The sequence below is a fragment of the Theropithecus gelada genome, chromosome 9 (genome assembly GCF_003255815.1).
Source record: "Theropithecus gelada isolate Dixy chromosome 9, Tgel_1.0, whole genome shotgun sequence".
NCBI classification, from domain to species: Eukaryota; Metazoa; Chordata; class Mammalia; order Primates; family Cercopithecidae; genus Theropithecus; species Theropithecus gelada.
In genome coordinates, this window is record NC_037677.1 from 3,771,303 (window position 1) to 3,780,494 (window position 9,192).

The following is a 9,192-nucleotide window of genomic DNA, read 5'->3' on the forward strand; positions in this document are numbered from 1 at the left end:
CACAAGTCAAAGTTGTAATCATCCATCTCTCCTATATTGGGTTCATACCAGTAGATAAAGTATGATAATATCACAACAATTTAGGTCAGAGGTTCTCTGAAATGAACCATTCCCCAGAGGACTTAAAAAAAAAGGAATGGCCGGGTGTGGTTTCTCACGCCTGTAATCCCAGCACTTTGGGAGGCTGAGGTGGGTGGATCACGAGGTCAAGAGATCAAGACCATCCTGGCCAACATGGTGAAACCCTGTCTGTACTAAAACTACAAAAATTAGCTGGGTGTGGTGGCGGGCACCTGTAATCCTGGCTACTCAGGAGGCTGAGGCAGAAGAATTCCTTGAACCCGGGAGGCGGAGGTTGCAGTGAGTCGAGACCATGCCACTGCACTCCAGCCTGGCGACAGACCGAGACTCCATCTCACAAAAAAAAAAAAAAAAGGAAAAGAAAAAAAGAAACATAATTTTCTCAACATAATTTTCTCAATTTTTTAAGCTTATTGACAAAAATGTATTAGCCCTAACACTCACTTATCTTTGCAATGACTTTGTAGTTTTCTGCTCCCTTTTCTTTTTCTTTCTTTTATTATTTGAGCCCAAGCATTGAATACACAGTTACTTTTAGACACAAATAGATTCAATTTTGTAGTGACAGCTGTGTTTCTAAATTGCCAGTCTTCGTTTCTCTTCAGATTCTTTATCTGTAAAATAAGCAAAGTGGCAATCTTCTGTTATGGACCCTGTGGGGATTGAAGTGATTAGGTGACCACATACCTTTAAAATAGAAATTGTTTTGAGAACATTAGAGCCTCAGAGCCTTATAGCTTTGGCCAAAATGGCCACAATAGGGTAATTTCCTTATTACTATTCTTTAATGAACGTAATTCTCTTAGGCAAGATTAGGAGGGAAAAAAGGGGGAGAAAAGTGAGAACAGGCAACAGGCTGCAGTGATTTCTTCTCCGACTTAGTATTTACAAAAAGCCCATGAAGAAAATACCACTAGAATTTAGAGAAGGAACAGATGCCCACAGAGTGGTCAGGAATGCCTGCAAGCCACACAACTAATTAGTGATGTGGGGACGGGGCGGGAGGGAGAGGGGGAGGCGGTGGAAGGCGGAGGAGGAAGGGGGACTCTGAAATCAATTCAAATCACGGTTAAAAACACCATCTCTACATAGGTTTTCTAGAACCAAGCCAGTCCTATCATCCACATGAGGCATCCCTTAGATCCTTTTACAAAAATCGGTATTAGTTTAAATATCTCTCTCATATCTGAAGATATATATGATTTACCTTGAAATTCAGATATCTAACAAGATTTCACCTATTGGGAGTTCCACAACGACTTCCGAACATGCGAGTTGCAGGTAAATTATTCTTCTGGGTTCAGGCTGACTTTCTCGCTATCTCTTAAAATCTGTGTTGTTACGAACAAACAATCATCTAAGGAATTTATGAGTCGTGAGCTATGATGTCGTTAAAACTGAATCACAGAGGAAGCATGGAAGAATCAGGCCCTGTGTGCAGTAAGATGGAGTTTTAGGTACCCGAAGGGGACTCGCCTGCCAAGGCATAGTGTTTGTATACGAAAACATTCCTATGGTAAGGGACGGAGTAAACATGAGAAAACAATCCAGCCGTGTGTTATCCTTGAAGCTCTTCACTTCCAGAGGGAGGGTTTAGACTCTCTATTTCTCCACCACTTTTGATCACCAAAATGTGTATTCAGCTTTCTCAATTTTGCTTGGAAAGAAATGAATGAACAACAGCGGAAGCAACATTGGAGGAAATACTTGCCAGTGTACCGAGCAATTCCTTTGGCTTGTTTTTAACCAAATGCAGCAGAGGGGCAGAAACACCATGACCTCTACACACTCAACCTCTCCAGGAAATCTTGGAGCCAGTGACGCAGCATCAGCCTCACTGCACATCTTCGTTCTTTTTGGTGTTTTCTAAACTATGAGTTCCTTAAAAACAAAACAAAAACAAACAAAAAAACCCAACGTTTTCAAATTCTATGCATTGTTTTTATCAATGAGGGTTCCTGAAGGAAGCAAAATTCATGTAGGGTGACTCAAATGAGAAGCTCTTGGTGGAGACAACTCAGAGTTAACTCTCAGCAGAGTGAGGCCTCAGCAACTTGAAAACATAGTTGCCATGTGCTGTCTGGGTCTAAAAGACGCTTCATAATTGTACATTTGAAGTATTTTTAAAGTTTTTTCTACAGATAGTTTATAGGCATGAGAATAAAGGCATAATGAAAAGTAAACTTTTCATTAGAGAAAAGGTTCCTGGTGGTCCATAGAGATATATTTGTGGTGGGCAGACTTCTAAACAGCTGCCGATAACACCCGTCCCCTGATATTCACACCACCCTTGGGTGCCCTGGCTTCTGGAGAGGGGGCTGGACTTAGTGGCTTGGTTCTCCCTGGCAGAACTCAGAAGAAGTGAGGGGGTCTCATTTCAAGGATTAGGTTACGAAACATGACTGCCGAGGTAGCAGGCTCCACCGCCCTCCAGAGCTGGTGCTTCACGAAGCAAGCTGCCATGGTGGAGAAAGCCCCGGTGGAGAGGCAGGGACCTGAGGGCGGCCTCCAACCGACAGCCTGTGAGCAGCTATGTCTGGCCAACAACCCTGTGGCTTGGAAGTGACCCCTTCCTGGCTGAGCTATGTGGTAACCACAGCCCAGCTGCTGTGGGCTGCAGCCTGTGGAAGGTTGTGGCTGAGCTGTGCCAGATCCCAGACCCAAAGAAGCTGAGCTCGTAAATGTACGCTGTTCTAAGCCACTATGTTCTGGGGTAGTTTGTTATACAGTGATGGATAATCAATAATTTCAGTCTTACTGAGGCATGCTTCACATACAACAAAGTTCAAACATTTCATGTATATAATTTTTTTCAAAGGTATAGGTAGAATAATACACGTTAAGAATCAACTCATAAAACACTTCCATCACCCCCCAAAATTTCCTCCTACTTCTTTTCTCGGCCCTTGGTAACTATCACTCAACGATTCTTGGGCTGAAGAAAATTAATCTAGAGTATCATCTCCTGAAAGTGCACTATCTGTGATTTCACTTACACTTCCATTCTGACTTCACTGGAGTCTAGAGAACTCATCTCCGTCTCTTTGCTTCCATCTTCTGATTAGTATGTGTGGATGGTTTTCCTCTGTCAGTTTTCTGATTTGTCATTAATAAAAAATAGAAAATAAAAAGTTCTGATTTCTCAACGCTGGTCAGTGAGAACTACAACATTTCACAAAGATGCTGCTGCCAGTCTTTTTCCGAACCTTCTCGGAAGATTGTGCAATCCTTTGGAAACTGGAAGAAGAAAACTGGAAACTATTACTCGTTTGGCATTTGCATCGCCTCCTAGGCCTTCCATATCGCCTCCATCTCTTATTATTTTAATATTTTTTAGCATTATTAGGAATAATCACTGAGTAAGGATGAGTAATAATGATATAATCCCTCAGATTAAAAAATAATGAAACATTTTAAGACAGGGGAAAAGTAAGACCTCAAAGATTCTGTAATGTATCTTGATTTTATAACAGAATTCAATGGACTTATATGACCATTAGAAGATTAAATACGTTTTAAAAATTGGTTATAAAAATGGTGATTTTTAATAACAGAATCCAATGGACTTATATGACAATGAAAAGATTAAATGTTTTATTGTGCTACAAAAATGGCATTTTTTTTTTTTTTTGAAACACGGTCTCACTCTGTTGCCCAGGCTGGAGTGCAATGGCACGATCATGGCTCACTGCAGTCCTGACCACTGGGTTTAAGTGATCCTTTCACCTCCACTTCTTGAGTAGCTGGGACCACTGGTGAGTGCCACCAGGCCTGGTTCGTGTTTAAAGTATTTATAGAGACAGGGTTTCACTCTGTGGCCCAAGTGGGTCTTGAACTCCTGGGCTCAAACAATGTGCTTGTCTTGGCCTCCCAAAGTGCTAGGATTATAGGCATGAGCCACTGCACCTGGCCAAAAAAAAAAAAAAAGTGTATTCTTTTTCTTTGCCTTTTGGAAGACCTCTAAGAACAAATAAAAATCATGAGATATCATTCAAACTACTTAAAAACAGTCTCAATACGCTGGACCTGGCTCCAGTGTCTCCTGCTGGTGGATGTGATAAGGACACAATGAGACCCCAGAGACCAGGAAGTGAGGAGCCACAGCACCCCGGGACTGAGGGCAACATAAAGACACGCGTTAGTGAAGGAGCCCAGCCAGAGGCAGCACCCTGAAAAAGGCCACAGGGATCAAGGAACCCAGGAAGAACCCCGTTATCGCCATGAGGTGGTGCCCAAGTAGGGAGGGCACAGGGGAGGAAAACCTGAAGTCGCTCCTCCCTCCCAGACATCTCTGCTGTCTTCACTCAGCCAAACTCAATCAGCTGCCACCTTCCAGGGCTAAGCAGGCAGAGAATGGGGCTTCGCGGTGATGGTGGAGAATAACCTGCACGTGCTTCTGCCCATTTCCTTTAAATGTCATGTAGCTCAAGCGTTTCCATTTTAGCACATGTGGACACACGTCATTCTTTTAAGCTGCTCTAAACAATGAACCATGGATGTCCCACATTGGGGAAGAGCTCATGCAGCAGCTGATATTCCCTCTGTGCCTGGAAGGATTTTAGCACGTGTTGCTGCCTGTGAAGCAGAAATCGCACCCGAAAATGTAATGGACCAAATAAGGGTAGAAGTTGAGACAAGGTGGGCTGTGTGGGCAGAGGCAGGCTGCCTAACCGGGCAGAGGACGCGAGGCTTAAAGAGTGATGTGGGCTCAGTCTCGCCGGCTCACGCCTGTAATCCCAGCATGTTGGGAGGCCAGGGCAGATGGATTATTTGAAGTCAGGAGTTCAAGACCAGCCTGGACAACATGGTGAAACCCCGTCTCTATGAAAAATACAAATATCAGCCAGGCATGGTGGCACACGCCTATAGTCCCAGCTACTTGGGAGGCTGGCACAGCAGAATTGCTTGTAGTCCCAGCTACTCGGGAGGGAGGTGGAGGCTCAGTGAGCAGAGATTGCTCCATTGCACTCCAGCCGGGGCGACAGAGTGAGATTCCATCTCAAAAAAAAAGAGAAGGCCGGGCGTGGTGGCTCACGCCTGTTATCCCAGCACTTTGGGAGGCCGAGGCTGGTGGATCACGAGGTCAGGAGATGGAGACCATCCTGGCTAACACAGTGAAACTCCGTCTCTACTAAAAATACAAAAATTAGCCGGGCGTGCTGGCGGGCGCCTATAGTCCCAGCTGCAGCTTGGGTGTCAGGTGGTGGCGGGCGCCTGTAGTCCCAGCTACTCGAGAGGCTGAGGCAGGAGAATGGTGTGAACCCGGGAGGCGGAGCTTGCAGTGAGCTGAGATCCGGCCACTGCACTCCAGCCTGGGCGACAGAGCGAGACTCCATCTCAAAAAAAATTAAAAAAAATAAAATAAGAAATAAAAAATTGTGACGTGATGTGGCCCAGGCTGCAGAAAACATGGTCTGCCTCTTCCGAAATCTTAATTTTTTTAATCAGGAGAAAGGCTTATTACCACAAGCTTCCTTTTTAGCACAAAATAGGTGTTTAATAAATGACCTTGTTGATGAAGAGGATTAGTGAACCAAATCTGCATTTGTTTTGCTTAATTAGGTATATTTATTTAGCATGTATTAATAGCAAAGCATTTTGGAGATCTGAGGCAATGATCTGGACAATTTTAAGACAGAAAGCCTGATATTTAACAAGCAGTTATTTTAGGTGTAAATAATCAATGATGTTAAGTAGATTCAATTAAATAATTGTTCAAATCTATTTTGCCTCCTTAGACAAAGGGTAGACATAAACTATACCACGTGGCATATTCTTTTTGTTCAAAATGGTAATCAGTCTGTCTTTGAAAGATTGACTTGACCTAAAATTTTAATTCAATGTGTCTTCATATAAAATTATTAATTTTTTAATCCACAGAATTATGTTCAACAGCATTGATTGCAATAGTTTTGCAATTATGCTTTTCTTTAGATAATAACCCAATGACTTCTTCTGTCTTTGACTTTATGCATAATGGGAGAATTGTTATAGGAGAATTAAACCTGAGAGTACTTCCATTATTGGAAGAATTTTTCTCCTGTCAGTTTTTTGTCAACTACTTATAAAACTGTAGAAGAAAAATTATTCTTCAATCTACAGTTTTCATTATGCATTAGATGCCTTTAATATTCCTTACTAAGTGCCATAATTTCACATATGCCGTGTGTCACCTGGTATATGTAAACATGAAATTACTTGGAGATTATTGCATAGTTATATCAAAATGCCGAGCAGAAAAAAAAATGACATCCAATATTCACCCAGGGTTTAGACAAGACATTTTTGTTTGATGTGAAAGCGTTCATAATTTCATCACAGAAGAGCATTTCCAGTGGTGCTCACAGATTGCCTGTAAAAAATAATTCCTCCCTCGTAGACAGGCTTCTATCTCATGCCCTCGGCTTGCCGCTGGTTTATCTGTGCAGGGAGAGACACCCAAAGGTGACCGTGAGCCCACTGTGTCTTTCAGAACCCAGAGTGAGTTACTGGAAACCTCAGGCCACTGAAGTGACTATTGGCTAGCTCAAAAGGCTGTGAAGATGACCACCGTATCTATCCGAATAAGTTTTTTCTTCTTTCTCAGTCTTGAAATCAGGCATGGTTATTTTTATTTTTGGTGTATGCAGACTTAACCTATGTGCCTATATTCACAATGGACTCTTGAATCGGATCCTCCGTGTTTTGCTGAGGGAGCATTCATTCCCCACTTGACCTGCTTTGTTGCTCAAAACTTTGTCACTCATCATTGCTTTCCTGTCTGTTTATTCTTGGTGTGGGGTTGTCAGGGAGAAATGTTGGAAGGGAGAGAAGGGAGCAGGCATCATAGATGGTATTACGGGCTGCTGGTCTCTCCTCTCTCAGCCAACTATGAGAACTATTTGGGATTGAAGGAGACAAGCCACAGCAAGTCGTTACTCGTCCTGAATGCACAACATTCTTTCTTTGAGCAAGAGAACAAACCTGGGTAGGGATCTCTGTGATCTTTTCTGCGTTGCCTGTGGACGTTCATCTTTCTGATTTGTTAGCTGAAGATGAGGATCTGGAGCAGGAGTTCGGAGTGCCGTTGTTCCACGGGCAGAAGTTCGGCAGAGACTGTGAGTGGGGTCTGTCGGGGCGGGCAGAGGGCCCTCCTGGGCTGGCCTCTCCTGCCTGGGGCTTCACGGTGCTTGCCCTGAGTCCAGCGTTTTCACTGGACAGAGCTACAGCTGGGAAGTGCTGTTTTTTTCTAGGTGCTCTCAGCTGCTATTACCTCATCTATCTCTTTCCCTCTGGAAAATACTAATTGGGGCCTTTTTGTCTTAATAGAAAAAGAAGTAGATTCATTCACTCATATATACTTTTTTTTTTTTTTTTTTGAGACAGTCTCGCTCTGTTGCCCAGGCTGGAGTACAGTGGCACGATCTTGGCTCACTACAACCTCCACCTCCCTCCCGGGTTCAAGTGATTCTCCTGCTTCAGACTCCTGAGTAGCTGGGATTACAGCCTGCACCATCACGTCTGGCTAATTTTTGTATTTTTAGTAGAGATGGATTTCACCAGGTTGGCCAGGCTGGTCTCCAACTCCTGACCTCAGGTGACCCACCAGCCTTGGTCTCCCAAAGTGCTGGGATTACAGGCTTGGGCCACCGCACCTGGCCAATATTCATTCATTCTTTCTCACCTCTTCCTCCACTCTTTAAGGTTGAGCTTGCCTGGCCCAAGGCACAGAGTCCTGGGAAGGATGGAAGAGAGAGGAAGGGAGAGCACCGACGTCACGGACCGCCTTTCACATCAGTGGCAGCAGCAGTAAAATCCCCAGAAAGCCTGGAGCGGGCATGGGGGTCTCTTTAGATCAGCCCTGGAGGCAGCCTCCCGTGTCCCTCCTGGACATTTGTTCACTGTCACAGAACCCACTTCTTTCCTGTGGTCTGTTCGGATGTCTGTTTCCTGCACCAGGCAGGTAGCACAGCACACTCAGGGGTTTCTCTGACTCACCTTGGTAGCCCCAGCCCTCAGCACGCTGCCTACCACTTACTATTTAGAGGATGTATGCTCTTTGAAAAAAGTAGGTAAATGGTAAAATATTATTTTTACCATTGGAACACACACAAATATATGCTTGATGAGATTCAAACAGTACAAATGCAAGAAAAAAAAAAAGGCTTGTTAGGTGCAAATATTGGAAGAAAAGAGCTTGGGGTCAGAAGTGACCCCAGACAGATGCGCTGGGAAAGAAGGGCTTTGCAGGGACCTCAGTGGCACATAGGACCTAGACCCAGAGATGGGGCCTTCTTGACAGGACGCCTCTGTCCGAGGGCATGGGTTATGCTCATGTCTCTGTAACATATTTTAAAAAGGATGCAAAGAAACCCCAACTTTTCTGGAAAAAGTGGAAAAATAATGAAGAGTGGTTGACCAGAAGGCTTAGGGCACTGGGCTGTGTTGCTGGAGAGTAAGAACCACTTGCCCTGCTACAAACCAAACTGGCTTTGATCGTCTGCCCTTCTCTGTAGAGGACTGAGCAGGAGGAAATAAGAATTACATGAAGAGCTTCCTAGGGAGCTTCTGGAAGAAAATCTTAGTCCCCTGCCCTGGGGAATTTCGCCAGCCAAGGGCAGAAAGTGGATAAACAACAGGACGGTAGAGTATCCCTTATTCATAGTGCTTGGGACCAGAAGAGTTTTGGATTATGGATTTTTTGGAGCATTTCAGATTTTCACAGCTTCAGGTACAGGGACGGGTTGATGACAACCCCGCTCTGTCCCGTGATTTGTGAAAGACATCTGTTTTCTTCCTTATTCCAATTGTATCATCTTGGATTTTGGAATATTTGCATTATACTTATCAGTTGAGCATCACACATTTGAAAATCCAAAATCTGAAATGCTCCAAATAAGGATTTCCTTTCAGCATCATGCTGGTGTTCAACAAGTTTGAAATTTTGGAGCATTTCAGATGTCAGATTTTCAGACTTGGGGTGCTCAACCTGTACAGGTTATTCAGACTCCTGAATTCTGTGATTGCTTTTTTTTTTTTTTTCTAGAGCAAAGTTCCATAAAGAGCAGATGGAGAAGTGTTGATGAGCGATCAATTTCTTAGTTGATATTTATCGGACACTTAACTCTGTGT